Consider the following 16017-nt stretch of genomic DNA (forward strand, 5'->3'; position numbering starts at 1 on the left):
ATGGGAAAATCTTTTGCAAATTTCATGTGCAAAAAAGATTTTCATCCTGCAACAAAATCCAACATAAAGAAGGCAAGTCGGAGGTTTTAAACGCTACTAACATTATAAACAGATACACTATATTGCCAAAAGTATTCGCTCATCTGCCTTTAGACGCATATCAACTTAAGTGACATCCCATTCTTAATCCATAGGGTTTAATATGACGTCGGCCCACCCTTTGCAGCTATATCAGCTTCATCTCTTCTGGGAAGGCTTTCCACAAGGTTTAGGAGTGTGTTTATGGGAATTTTTGACCATTCTTCCAGAAGCGCATTTGTGAGGTCAGACACTGACGTTGGACGAGAAGGCCTGGCTCACAGTCTTCGCTCTAATTCATCCCAAAGGTGCTCTATCGGGTTGAGGTCAGGACTCTGTGCAGGCCAGTCAAGTTCTTCCACACCAAACTCGCTCATCCATGTCTTTATGGACCTTGCTTTGTGCACAGGTGCGCAGTCATGTTGGAACAGGAAGGGGCCATCCCCAAACTGTTCCCACAAAGTTGGGAGCATGGAATTACCCAAAATCTCTTGGTATGCTGAAGCATTCAGAGTTCCTTTCACTGGAACTAAGGGGCCAAGCCCAGCTCCTGAAAAACAACCCTACACCATAATCCCCCCTCCACCAAACTTCACAGTTGGCACAATGCAGTCAGACAAGTACCGTTCTCCTGGCAACCGCCAAACCCAGACTCGTCCATCAGTTTGGCAGATGGAGAAGCGTGATTCGTCACTCCAGAGAACGCGTCTCCACTGCTCTAGAGTCCAGTGGTGGCGTGCTTTACACCACTGCATCCGACGCTTTGCATTGCACTTGGTGATGTATGGCTTGGATGCAGCTGCTCGGCCATGGAAACCCATTCCATGAAGCTCTCTACGCACTGTTCTTGAGCTAATCTGAAGGCCACATGAACTTTGGAGGTCTGTAGCGATTGACTCTGCAGAAAGTTGGCGACCTCTGCGCACTATGCGCCTCAGCATCCGCTGACCCTGCTCTGTCATTTTACGTGGCCTACCACTTAGTGGCTGAGTTGCTGTCATTCCCAATCGCTTCCACTTTGTTATAATACCACTGACAGTTGACTGTGGAATATTTAGTAGCGAGGAAATTTCACGACTGGACTTGTTGCACAAGTGGCATCCTATCACAGTACCATGCTGGAATTCACTGAGCTCCTGAGAGCGGCCCATTCTTTCACAAATGTTTGTAGAAGCAGTCTGCATGCCTATGTGCTTCATTTTATACACCTGTGGCCATAGAAGTGATTGGAACACCTGAATTCAATTATTTGGATGGATGAGCGAATACTTTTGGCAATATAGTGTATTTATGCCTTGCAGCACACCTGACATGACCCCATACACCTTAGCCAAAACATTTAAACTCAGTTTTTCACAATTCCTGACATTTTATCATAGAAAACATTTCCTGTCTTAGGTCAGTTAGGATCACTACTATATTTTAAGAATGTGAAATGTCAGAATAATAGTAGAGAGAATGATTTATTTCAGCTTTTATTTCTTTCATCACATCTCCAGTGGATCAGAAGTTTACATACACTTTGTTAGTATTTGGTAGCATTGCCTTTAAATTGTTTAACTTGGGTCAAACATTTTGGGTAGCCTTCCACAAGCTTCTCACAATAAGTTTCTGGAATTTTGGCCCATTCCTCCAGACAGAACTGATGTAACTGAGTCAGGTTTGTAGGCCTCCTTGCTCGCACATGCTTTTTCAGTTTTGCCCACAAATTTTCTATCGTATTGAGGTCAGAGCTTTGTGATGACCACTCCAATACCTTGACTTTGTTGTCCTTAAGCCATTTTGCCACAACTTTGGAGGTATGCTTGAGGTCATTGTCCATTTGGAAGACCCAATTGCGACTGAGCTTTAACTTCCTGGCTGATGTCTTGAGATTTTTCTTAAATATATCCACATAATTTTCCTTCTTCATGATGCCATCTATTTTGTGAAGTGCACCAGTCCCTCCTGCAGCAAATCGCCCCCACAACATGATACTGCTACCCCCATGCTTCACGGTTGGGATGGTGTTCTTCGGCTTGCAAGCCTCACTCTTTTTCCTCCAAACATAACGATGGTCATTATGGCCAAACAGTTCAATATTTGTTCCATTAGACCAGAGGACATTTCTCCAAAAAGTAAGATCTTTGTCCCCATGTGCACTTGCAAACTGTAGTCTGGCTTTTTTATGGTGGTTTTGGAGCATTGGCTTTTTCCTTGGTGAGCAACCTTTCAGGTTATGTCGATAAAGGACTCGTTTTACTGTGGATATAGATACTTGTCTACCTGTTTCCTCCAGCATCTTCACAAGTTCCTTTGCTGTTGTTCTTGGATTGATTTGCACTTTTTGCACCAAACTGCATTCATCTCTAGGAGACAGAATGCATCTCCTTCCTGAGCAGTATGATGGCTGTGTGGTCCCATGGTGTTTATACTTGTGTACTATTGTTTGTACATATGAATGTGGTACTTTTAGGCATTTGGAAATTGCTCCCAAGGATGAACCAGACTTGTGGAGGTCCACAATTTTTTTTCTGAGGTCTTGGCTGATTTCTATTGATTTTCCCATGATGTCAAGCAAAGAGGCACTGAGTTTGACGGTAGGCCTTAAAATACATCTACAGGTACACCTCCAGTTCAGTACACCTCCTATCAGAAGCTAATTGGCTAATTGTCTAAAGGCTTGACATCATTTTCTGGAATTTTCCAAGCTGCTTAAAGGAAGTTAACTTAGTGCATGTAAACTTCTGACCCACTGGAATTGTGATATAGTCAATTAAAAGTGAAACAATCTGTCTGTAATCAATTGTTGGAAAAATTACTTGTGTCATGCACAAAGTAGATGTCCTAAACGATTTGCCAACACTATAATTTTCTAATATTAAATCTGATGAGTGGTTAAAAAATGAGTTTTAATGACTTCAACCTAAGTGTATGTAAACTTCTGACTTCAACTGTATATAGAAAATGTGAACTAATTTAAGCAAAGTAAAGTCAGGCCCATGGGTGGGGTCAATATATTTAGTCACAAACACCTAATAACATTGTAGTACTATCAAGGTTTACGCAGTTAATCGTAGTAAACAAAGTCTATGTGTCAGAGGTGTTAAACTCCTTCCCAGGTATGGATTGCAGAGCAAAAGTTTACCTTCGAGAAGAAGAAGCAGGAGGATCTGATGCAGGCGTACCTGAAGGAGCAGGATACCTACAACAACAGGTACAGACTCCAGCTGACAGGACAGCATCCATGCTTACATGTGATGGAATAGACAAGATCTTTAGAAAGGCTATGTTCTTCAGAAAATGTCTTGGTAGTTTTCTCGATAAACTTGGGAGATATAAGCTTTTGAAGATGTTTAAAGCCAATGTTTTCCCCCACTGGTGATGTTACCAAATCATCTGAGATTTACCTGTTGATTGTTTTACATTCCAGACTGTTGATTGGTGATGATTGCGTAAAAAATGGCCTTAATTTTATGTATGAAGCACCACCAGGAGCATCCAAAGGTAACTAATAAAATATATATTAGTTAAAACTTTCAATATATATATTTCAAATGATGTCAGTACTTTCAAGGTTTTTTTTTTTTTTTTTTTTTGTGGTGGGCATGAATGAAGTGTAATGATGCTTAAGAGATAAACCTCTAAAGCCTGTTGGATCATTTTTGATACATGGATTTCAACATGCTTTTTCAATAAAAGAATGTACAAAATTTTAACCAAGCACAAGTTGCTTATATTCAGCAAATGCTCATTTTATAATACCAGTAACAATATAGTCATTATTGTCATACTTTTACTCTATCAAAATCAGCAAAGATTTCACATAGAAAAGATGAGTACTTCCCAACATTTTGGTATTGAAAAACCCCCAAAATACTTCTAATTCTACTTAGAGAAATGCACAGAATCGTCCACCAGATGGCAGTAGACATCTAGTACATTGCATACATCAAGATATTTGGCAAAATTTTGATTGTTAAACATTACAGAGGTTTTAGAAAATCACATATCAGATTTGATACAGGTGGCTTTATAGGGTTAATTTCTGCATAATTATTTTATTATAATAAATGAACTAAATAAAAGAACAAAATATGTTAGAAATTTCCAAGAGACCTTAATCACAAGCATTCTTTTAAACTAAACATGTTTTCACCCATGTCATGTTCTCTCTGTGCTCCCCATCTTCCTGACTCTGAACAGAAGAGACTAAAGAGGTAACGTTCATTTACATATTAGAGTGAGCTTTCATTAGTGATCTTGCACTGCAATGCTGTTCAGTGCTGATATTTGTCAAATTAAAAAAAAAAAAACACTTTCTAGAGTTACAGCTCATAATGACACTCAAGACGGTCCTCTTCACAGCTAATAACCTCAAAATTAAATCTCTTTCTTGCTCAGGGAGGAGAATCTGAGTACAGGTTTGAGTGGCAGGAAGTAGCTCCTCGTGAAAAGTAAGTCCTTAAGTTCTGTTATCTAGATGAGGGACACTTGTCATGCTCATGTTAGTGATCATTTAAACTGATCTGTCAATTTTCTTTCTTCAGGTATGCAAAGGATGACATGAATATTCGCAATCAGCCTTTTGGGATTCAGGTGGTTTTCGCATCCGCATATGTAGATGAGCAATTGTTGCCTGTCCACTGAAGTCTTAACTGCAATAAACCTGTGTGGCCTCTGTGCTTGTTTTAAATTCATTTGTATGTTTTAGCTGCGTAATATGCACTGTATCAAGTGTCATAAATGGGGTCATGTGAACAGATCGTGAGTGTCCTCTCTTTGTCCTGTCGGGGATCCATGCCAGCTGGATGGCCAGTGATGAGGCAGGTATGTCATTACACTGCTTTCTCATAAATCACCACACGTACATGCATTTATTCTTCCCTCTCTCTCCTCATGTAAGGGTGCATGGGCACTTAGCACTTTTTTTAATTTGTCCACTAACAATGTCCAACATTGTTTATAGATGTTTCACAGGAGAATTCTGTCATTTTTGTTATTTTTGTCTTTTCCATCACATCTCAAATCACCTTTTCTTTTAATGGTGGGGATGACAGTTTGAACATTTTTGGACTAAAATTGCAGACTCTCTTGTCTTGCTAAAGCTAATTTATATCTAGCATTTATGTATCATAAATGCACACAATTAAATAATATTTTCTCACTTTAATTTGCATAATTTGACAGCTTGATTGGAAATGACACAAAATATTCTGTTTAGCTTGATTTTTCTTTATTTTCTTCTTACATCTCTTATTTCATTTGAAGTGTGCTCACTGTTGTCTCTTAGGTAAACAAGTGCACTAACTTTTAAAAGTACTATTATGGTCAAAATGGTTTGTTAATGGTAGAAATGACCACTGAGAGTCGTTATTTGTGTAAAGTTGTATATGATTAATTTTTAAACAATAAATACTGAAGTTGTTTATTTTACCCTTTAGATTATCATATCATAAATGAAGGAATTGTAAACTTTTACGACAGTTTCCATGTTACCAAGGGGTAAGTCTAGCAGGTAACTGTTAAAATCTGTTAGTTCCAATAAAAAAATCAACCTCTGGGACATAAAAGTGCATGTATTTAAAGCTGCTCTACAGAATGTTGTGCTCTCTCACGACATCTGTGGTTGAAACTTAAAATAGCATGCAATTTGCGGAAGAACACTATACGCGAGTTTCGGCTCTGCTCTTCTGCGCGGATGAATCTCATGATTTGAGCTTACCTGCACATCGACTGTGTGATCATGACTTGGAGATATTCAGAGTCATAACGTTCTATTTTCATGTTGATATTATGTTATTCTATTAAACATTTCAAACAGAAATATTACTTAATTTGATAAAGATAAACAACACTCTTCTTTACATATTTTGAATGAATGAATTTGACACTTTTGTGCTTTTCTGACACTACACTCAAAGCGCTTTTATAATGATAACAAATCACTACCAGTTAGCAATATATTTTAATAGGATTATTCAAGTGTTTTATCTACTATCAATGTTTGTATTGTAATTCACTTATCAATTTAAGAGGTGAAACTCGTCATATGGTTGATATGAGTTCAATAGAAGACTTTATTATTTTATATTATATTGTACAGCCTCAGTTGATAATGCAAGTAAAACCGTAATACTACAATAGTACGTCTATGCACTGCACACAATAACACTGTAAAGTAAAAACATATAAAGATGGGGATGAAATACACATTATTAAACATGAAAATAATATGCTTAAATATGCAATGTAACAATCATAAGAAGTCAATTTCAGAAGTCATACATAATAATTAACATGTCACAGTAACTTCACCGGACAATGTAGATACATCGCGATCGGTTCCCACATGAGTAATGTTTGATTCATACAAATATGACAAGGGACATTGGACAACATATCCAAACATTATAACAGGTAAGAACTCCTCCAGTTAACAGATTAACATCCATCCAGACTGCAGCAATGCTGTCCTGAACTGTGTGACAGTGACTGGCTGAACTGAACAGTGTAGTTTCCCCAGCCAGAACACATGACAGCCGGTACTTCTTTTCTGTGTTTACAGACATGACATAATGATGTAAGGATGAACGGCATAAACCTGTGATATTATGCCAAATCTGACCCGACAGCTCAAAATACAAATCATTTTATAGGCTTAACGTAGTGAATCCAGACAAGGCAAGGACATTGTTTTGAACACTGTTTTTATATGCTCAGTCAGTAATGGCAGTTTGTTCATTTTTAACCAAAACATCTTACATAGTGCAGCTTTAAAGAAACACCTACATAGTTTGACATATTTCCTGTATAAGGGTGTATATACGCTTTCAGACCCTTAGGTCTGTAGAAATGTCGTGTAAAAAAAAACACCAAACACATGGTGGGATTTTGTCCATTTAAATATGGTGATTGCAGATTGGTTTCATTCTAAAGATGGAAAATATGAATCTTTATCTTGATGGTATTAAATAAATACAGTGATTGCAGCTTTATATTTATTTCTTTTGAATTATATGAAAATCTTTTACAAGTCTATTTATTTCAAGAGGCATTTGAAGTTATTTATGAATGCTCTAAACTTGAACCCATTTCCAGATGTGCAATGCTCAATAAAATCAGCATTAACTTGTTAAAGAGTTGGGTATTTGACTGGTTTCTGATATTAGTGTTTATTTAATTTTTATTATTCAAGTAGTAATGCCAATGCTGTATGTAATGTATATGTTGCAGTCAAGCTGAGGCAGATGCTACTCTTGTGTTGGCAAAAATATGCCATTATTGTGTATTCTGATTGATTAAAACCTCTGCCTCAGCAGAATAATACTGTAGGCTTTACTCAGCTAGAAGACAAGTGAGTTGATTTGGCGTGTCTTTGTGTTAACAAAGCATCTCGCACGGTCGCACATTTTGTACTGAAAGAGTGATTTGTCCTAACAGGTCTGTCAATGCACCCCTCCGAGTTAATGGCAGAGATGCAAAACAGTGGGATTGCTCTGAAGAAATGTGCTACTATTTTTGACACTTGAAGTTAGGGATTTACACTTTATTGTTTTAATGTCCATAGTCATTGCAAAGAAGAAATTGATATCGGTCATTTATTTTAAAACTTTATAATGTACACTATTGTTCAAAACTTTGGAAAAACTATGGATTGTTTATGTTTGTGGAAGAAAATGATAATTTTATTCACTAAGGATGCTTTAACTTGATTAAGAGTTATAGTTAAGAAATGTTAATATGCTAAAAACTACTATTTCTATTTAAATAAATGCTGTATTCAAACTTTTGGTTCATCCAAGAATGCTCCACTTGCAGCAATGACACGTTTTAATTCCTGATCTTCAGGTAAAGTTTCATCACATGCTTTCTCCAGCACTTCCCAAACATGTCATTGGCTGGTAGGGCTTTTTTCAGAGATTTTCCAACCAAGCTTTTCTATCAACACCTCAACACTTCAAACACTTCTAATAATGTACCACTCAATCTTTGTTCTTTTGCACATTCTACCCATTTTTTTTCTTTCTTATTTGCCAGTTTCAGGTGTGGCTTCTTCTTTGAAAGTCTACCTGAAAGGCTGTCCCAGAGTCTTCTCTTAGTCTAACTGTTGCAGATTAAATTGGTGTTTGACATTGTGGCAGACAAGCCTCTGGTTCATCAGGAAAGGAGGAAGCTAGAACCAGATTAACAATCAAAAAGACTTGAATTCGACATAAAACACTGAACTGAAACATAACAAAAGCACACACACAAAACACTGCTGCGTGTGTCTCTCTCTCTCTGGCATCCCCGGCTCCTCCTTTTATCTCTCTCCCGCTGATTGGGCAACTCAGCGCCAGGCGAGAATCCTCTCAGTCACAGACATACACTGTTCATTGAAGCTGCCAGTTTAAGACCTGTGAGGAGTCTGTTTCTCAAATTAGAGACTCTGGCTAAGTTCACATCGCAGCACCTCATGAGCATGCGTATAACAAACTCCGGCATGTTGATCATTATAGTATGACTAATGAATTAAATTATAATTAAAAATGCAATTATCCATTTTTAAAGCAGATAGGACACATGCCTTTCTGATATGTCTGCAAGTGATGGAGAAAGATCTTTGATGTATAAAGTATTTTATGTAGTCATTTGGCTTCGTATAGTGGAATTTATATAATCATTTGAAGTTCAAGTGTAATAACACCTAGTGAAACACACCATAAAATCGAAAGACAGCAGTAAAAACGGCATTACATATATGTAAGGTAAGAAGAGTTATCTTTATTTCATATTTCCATTGACTGGCTTGCTTTTGTATTTTGAGAAATATAGAAACTGTATTTTCTGAGTGAGTGACACAAGCAAAGAGCACTGTTATATAAATCTAAATCTGTATCTTGTCATACACATATATTGTTTTTTGGGGGATTTTCTCCCCTTTTTCTCCCCAGTTTGGAATGCCCAATTCCCAATGCGTTCTAGGTCCTCGTGGTGGCATAGTGACTCGCCTCAATCCGGGTGGTGGAGGACGAATCTCAGTTGCCTCCATATCTGAGACAGTCAATCCGTGCATCTTATCACGTGGCTTGTTGAGCATGTTACCACGGAGACCTAGCGCATGTAGAGGCTTCACGCTATTCTCCGCGGCATCCATGCACAACTCACCACATGCCCCACCGAGAGCGAGAACCACATTATAGCGACCACGAGGAGGTTACCCCAATGTGACTCTACTCACTCTAGCAACTGGGCCAATCGGTTGCTTAGTAAGCCTTACTGGAGTCACTCAGCACGCCCTGGATTCGAACTTGCGACTCCAGGTGTGGTAGTCAGCGTCTTTACTTGCTGAGCTACCCAGGCCCCCCATATGCATATTTAACGTGCAATCTGAACAAATCGCTGAACCGAACAGTTGAAGCCTATACTTTTATTTTCTTTCCTTAAAAAAGACAGATATGACTCGCAATTAAAAGTTTTAAAATATAACAGGCGAATATACGCTGGAAATTAAGCGTGTAAATGACGAATGTTGAGGTAGATCAAGTAAAAATCACATTAAATCTGGCTTGGCTATTCACATCGAAGACACATTTGAAAAAATCAGATACGTATCTGATTTATTTCAACATGTGAAAGTGGCCCAGATCGGATTTGAAAATGTCAGATTCAAAGCGCTTTTGCCTGTTCTCACAATCATGCAATTAACAGATCTGTGTCACATGTGAGTGAAAAAATCTGGAAAGATTTGGGCCACATTCAGCTGCAGTGTGAACATAGCCTCTGATATACTTGTCTTCTTGTTGTTGAGCATCTGGGCCATCCACTTCCCCCTCTATCCTGGCTAGATCCAGTTTAATTTCTTCTTTCAAGTAGTTCATGGAATAGCCTTCATTTCTTAAGAGTGATAGATTGATGAATTTCTTGAGAAATTTTTCTTTTTGACAATTTTTAAAACCAGAATTTGACATATGAGGGTAAAGTTACTTGTAAAAACAGGGTAAAGGCACTGTATTGTGATGTTCAAAAGTCATTAAGTAGCACAACCATTTTCAACGATTCTAACAAAAAGAAAAGTTTCTTCAGTACCAAATTAGCACATTCGAATGATTTCTTAACATTAGATGATACATTATTTTCTTAGTAGACTGGAAATTATGACTGAAAATGAGACTCTGATGGGTAAAAATTACATTTTAAAAATATAGATGAAAGCAGCAGTTAACAGAGTTCAAGCACTTAAGAAGCAGAGTAAGCAGCAAAGCTGAATTATCCAATGAGACCAAAATCATCATTTTAAATCAAGCAGTTTGAAGGGTATTTGTAGATATACTATTATTATAGCTTTCGACTACTAGGTGGTGCCATCCTGAAACTTCACATGGAATCTCAGGACATGATCATGGTGTAAAATATCAAGTTTGGTATTCGTGTCATAATTGTAGCATGAAGTATTTAAAAAATTGTATGCAAAAATAGCAATTTTCCAGATTTCTGCACCACTGGGTGGCACTGTGCCCAAAGTGCTCAGGTAAACTCAGGGCATGGTGTTGATGAGATATACCAAGTTTCACTTCCATTCCCCAAAGCTTTGGTGAGATACAGCCTTAGATCCTTTTTTGGCATCTTGCAATGTATTTGTTGATGCGCTATTCGAGAACCATTTGTTCTTTTGAAAAGCTTTTGACAAATTTTAGTCATGAATTTCCCTAGATTACACACAACAAATTTTGTGTAAATCGGATGTACGGCCTAGGAGGAGTTAGAAAAAGTATGTTTTCAGTGACATTCAAAATGGCAGACAGGAAGTATGCCCGACTGTGGCAAATTGGCTATCATCATACTCTGCATGACCCAAGGAATGTAAAGAGTGCAGTCACAGGACGATAGGCCAAAGTAACCAATTGTTATAAGCATTTTTATGCATTTTGCTATGACTCATGACCAAGGTGGCGCTACCCCCAGACTTTATAAGTGCCCTCAGGGTATGGCGCCGATGATGCATAGCAAGTTTTGTAATGATACGCCAAAGCGTTTGTAAAATACAGCATTTTACAACAAAATTCAATATGGCTGATACCCAAAATGGCCAACGTAGAAAAACTGGGTAACAGTCAACTCTGTATGGCCCAGGATATTAGCCAAGGATTCCAATGATATTAGGCATCTTATAATGGACTCTATGACAAACGGATTAAAAGTTATGACTCAAAATGTTTGTTTGTTTTTTTTAAATAATGTTTTTTTTTTTTTTTTATCAAATTAATGCATCCAAGGTGAAAACAAGAGCAAAATGACAAGAGAAACCTCAATTTCTCTCAAGAGCAAAAAATGTCTTTTTGTTTCCAAACTTTTGAATGGTAATGCAGTTTTACAGAAATTAGTAGCTTTTGGGCTTGTGTAATAACATCATCAGCCTCTGATGGGTCTCTGCTGTCTGCTTTGTTAATAGATGTGAACAGTGTCCAAAATCACACACACACACACGCAAACACTCACCAAGTGCCACAGTAAATAAAATTAGTTACAAATTGTCTGACCTTTACGGTTGGAAGTGACATGAATTATTTAAATCAAAGATATAGTGTATACAAACTGTCTACTATAGAAAACATCTGCCGCATCTTCTAACGACTTTTACCTTGGTGTAAATTTTGGTGTAAAAGCCGGTAAATTCTCTACTCCATTTGAGTGTGTGCGTACAGTATATACAGGTGGTTGATGTATAGGCTACGTGCAATGACTGCTATGAGATACTGGACCACTTTTTCTTCTGGAGATTAGACCTGTAAAGATGTCTTCATATTCCTTCAGACTCGAGTTATACAAATGCAGGTATCTCGTGACCTCCTCACACACACGCTTTTGATGTGCACATCAACTGTTGTTGTTTCCACCTTCGTCTTCTGATGTTTAGTGATGATTACATCAAATTCTAGTGCTTCTATGTGACAGCGATGGCTCGACTGTGAGTGTTTCCATCTTGTGGGCCTACTAATTAGTGCAAATAATTGCAGGAGCGTACACGTGCTGCAGAATACGCATGGGTAGAAAAATCGGGCCACAAACGTTCAGTGCTCGAGTACTCTGCTGATTATGAAATTTGCGTCACGCGTTCTGTACGCAGATGCTAAGCATTCTCATCAAAACTGAAGTGTCCACCTTTTTCCTGAATGCAGAAGTGTTCCATGATTTGCCCGTTTTCAATTTCCGGTTTCCAGTGTTTTCACTTGCATCGGCGTATATTCTTAGCGGTAATGTGATGTTTATTTTATTACATTTGTAAAAATTTACAAAAAACATGCTGGTGCTTCCCAGTGTCAAGATGACCATTTTATATTGACAGTGCCTCACCTGAGAGACATGAAGCGATGGTCCGAGGATAGTTTTGTTGATATCATTAACTACTTTGAGTGGTTATGACAGCCAACAACTGCACAAGCTGAGCCTGAAATTCATTTTTACTCTAGTTAGCACTAAAATGGTTGTTGTTCTCCTTCTGGATCACTCGTTTCAGAAGGTTTTACACTGAGTCTTGACACCAGAAACAGAAAACAGGCAAGTAGAGTCGTCATGGTGACGCCCAGAGGTTGCTCAGGAAAACTGTGGATAATTTAGGCTTTAGGGCCTGAGTTAATTTTTGTGAGAGCTCTATATCTAAGTGCAGTTTTTGTGCCTGGGCAATGCACAACTGGGCATGGGTGGAGGGTTTTTGGGATATCTGTGGGTGTATGCTTGCAAACAGTGGGTGCATTTGCAAAAAATAATGGATGATTGAAGTGGCGCAAAGCCTAATTTGCTTTTTTTGTGAGAAATAAGTCATTGCACTTAAGAAGTTTGAGAACCACGTCTATTCGCAGCACAAAATATCTGAAAAATGATGTCCATTAAAGTTACTATATTCCATGTTCAATACATGTTAAGGTCAATCGACAGCATTTGTGGCATAATGTTGATTACCGCAAAAAATAATTTAGACTTGTTACTCCTTTTCTTAAACAAACAAACAAAAAAAACAAAATAAAAAAGCAAAAATCTGGGTTATGGTAAAGCACTTACAAATTTTTGGAGGGTTTAAAGGCAGAAATGTGAAGCTTATCATTTTATAAAAGCACTTACATTAATTCTGTTAAAACTTGTGTAGTATTTGAGCTGTAAAGTTTGTTATTTTTACAGTCGTTTTAGGGTTTTAGGATTTGTTGACATTACATAGTCAAGGAAACGAAGTTGTAAAATGGAGGGCTATAACTTCACACAGAAAAAGATTAGTAAGTGATTTTACTACGCTAATCGTTTATGTCTTGTGTTTATACTTTGAAAAAGTGAGTATTTTAATGTTCAAAAACTTCATTGCCCCAATTCACTTCCATTGTAAGTGCCACACTGTAACTCAGATTTTTTGCTTTTTATTAAAGAAAATGAGGGATGAGTCAAAAAAAATTTTTTGGTAATCAATATTATGCCACTAATGCTGTCCATTGAGCTTAACTTGTACTGAACCCAGAATATTCCTTTAAAACTAGCCGTGTTGTATGTCATTGAATCAGTATTATTTATATTTACATTCTCTATAAATTTAACGGAGCCTACATCTAATTAGTCCCAACAAGCATCACCGTTTCCATGCGTATATAGAGAGCGTGCCATAGAGATAAATCTGACATTCAAAAACCTGACATTTGTGTCTTACACAAAAATATGTAAACTTGACCACCTGAAATGAAAAAGGAGAAAAAGAAGAACAAAAAGAAGTAGAAAAAGAAACAAGCCAAGAGTGAGAGTTCATCCAGCAGCCCTTCAGACGGCAGCAGTAGTGACTCAATCCAGAAAGTAAGCCAAGAAGAAAAGCAAAAGAATGAGAGACCCTTTCAATGACAGTAGCTCTGAGAGAGAGAGCTTGATAAACACAAGCAGGGGAATGAACGCTCCCACAGTCTGGACTCCAAACACGCACGCTCTCTGACACACAATGAGCGAGGCGGAAGTGGAGAGATGGGTCAAAGGTCACCAGAGGGCAAAGACAGAACAAGACGGGATGGCAGAGAGAGATGGGGGGATGAGAAAGAGAGGAACAGGAGTAGGAGTAAGGAGAGAGGAAGAGAAAAAAGAGACAGGAGCAGAAGTCCTCAGAGATGGAGGGATGAGAAAGAGAGAGGTAAGGAGAGACACAGGAGCTCAAGCAGGGAGAGAGGGAGAGAAAGAAGAGACGGGAGCAGAGAGAAGGTTAAGAGAGAAAGGAGCCGAAGTCGTGAGAGGGGTGATGGAAAGGTGAAACAAAGGAGTGTCAGTGGAGAACGAGGGAGGGGTCAAGAAAAAGGCAGCAGAAGTGATAGCAGAGATGCTGAGCACAGGAAAGAACATGGCAAAGGAAAATAGCTGAATTGGACTCGACAAATCAGTTTGGCTTCCACCATTATTATATTGTCTCATCTCAGATTAAAAGAATGGTTCAGTCAAAAATGAAAACTCACCCTCGTTTCAAGGTGAAACTTTCTTAACTTCTTTGCTTTCTCTCTTGGGAGATAAAAGGCGAATTTTGAAAGAATACCCTGGCTACCCTTTTCCTTAAAATGTCTTTGTTCCACAAAAAGTCATACAGGTTGGTATAGGCATGAGGGTGAGTAAATGAACATGGAATTTGAAGGAATATTTCACCCAAAAAATTACTCTTATTATTTACTCACCCTCATGCGGTCTCAAACTCGTATGACTTTCTTTTGCGGAACACAAACTACGATTTTTTTTGAAGGAGATATGTTTATATCTAATGCAAGTCAATGGGTTCCAACACTTTCAAGCTCCAAAAAGGACATAAAGGCAGTGGAGGAATGTTTTGCACCCCATTGACTTGCATTGTAAATTGTTATTGTATAAACACACCATATATCTATGTAAATGTCTTTGTTTGTGTTCCTCAGGAGAAAGAAAGTCATATGAGTTTGAGATGACATAAGAGAGACTAAATGATGAGAGAATTTTAATTTTTGGGTGCACTATTCCTTTAACATGTGACAGTGTTGGTATTTGTACCAGAAGAGGGCGCCATAAGAATGTAGAAACTGTACACTTCAGAAAAAATGAATTAAAAAGATGTGATGAGTGTTTTAAATATGGTTAATGTGAAGTCTTGGAACAACACGTGTTGGTGCATTTTAATGTTTATATATATATATATATATATATATATATATATATATATATATATATATATATATATATATATATATATATAAAATGCTAAACACATAGTGCCAAATGTAGTTTATGGCTAAATAACTGTAGATTCTTTGTAAATTCTTTTGGGGAAAACATGTCTTAATTACAGTTCGTTTGAAACTTGCATTGCATTAATTTCAACAAAACTTAATATTAGGATAAATTAACTCTTTCAGCTTGAATTGTTCCTAAGGACTTAAATGGGAGTGTATTGTTTCTTTAAATTTAATTTGTGATTTTCCACACGTAATTGTGCCATGATGGTTTTAAATTCAGCAGCGTAAAAAATGTCAGGTACCCTTAAAATGTGCTTCTTGTGGTAACATATAGCTTGTCAAAATGAGATTTAATCTGAATCAACCTGACTACATTAGGTAACACCATCGAAAGTAATTTAAGGGTCAGGGCCCAGATGCAAGGAACCCCGTAAATTAAGTAAACCTTTAGTAATAATAATGATAAGGCTGTTGTCACTTATGGGTTTCTTCCGCTTTTCGTCTGTGAGGGTTTCCCCTCATATTATTTATTGATAACTTGTAAACCCAATTAGTTTGTTTTGGTGTTTAGAACGTAAACATTTAAAACGTAATTCAGCGTGTCCACTTGTTATGAGAAAATTTGAGAAAATATGGTAACAACCTGTTCAGTATTTTGTGTCTTGCATATAATTGACGGGATTATTATGGTGCTTTTTCTTTCTTTTTTCTTTGCAGGCTAATACTTGCTTTAAAACGCAAATCCGACATGCATTTTTTTTTTTTT

The 16017-nt window shown here is 37.5% G+C and overlaps 1 pseudogene; it reads left to right on the forward strand.

Moving 5' to 3' along the window:
- LOC127447727 (corepressor interacting with RBPJ 1-like) lies at positions 1–13914 on the forward strand (annotated as a pseudogene).
- The last annotated feature ends 2103 nt before the right edge of the window (positions 13915–16017 follow it).

Source organism: Myxocyprinus asiaticus, chromosome 11, assembly GCF_019703515.2.
Source record: "Myxocyprinus asiaticus isolate MX2 ecotype Aquarium Trade chromosome 11, UBuf_Myxa_2, whole genome shotgun sequence".
Classification (NCBI taxonomy): Eukaryota; Metazoa; Chordata; class Actinopteri; order Cypriniformes; family Catostomidae; genus Myxocyprinus; species Myxocyprinus asiaticus.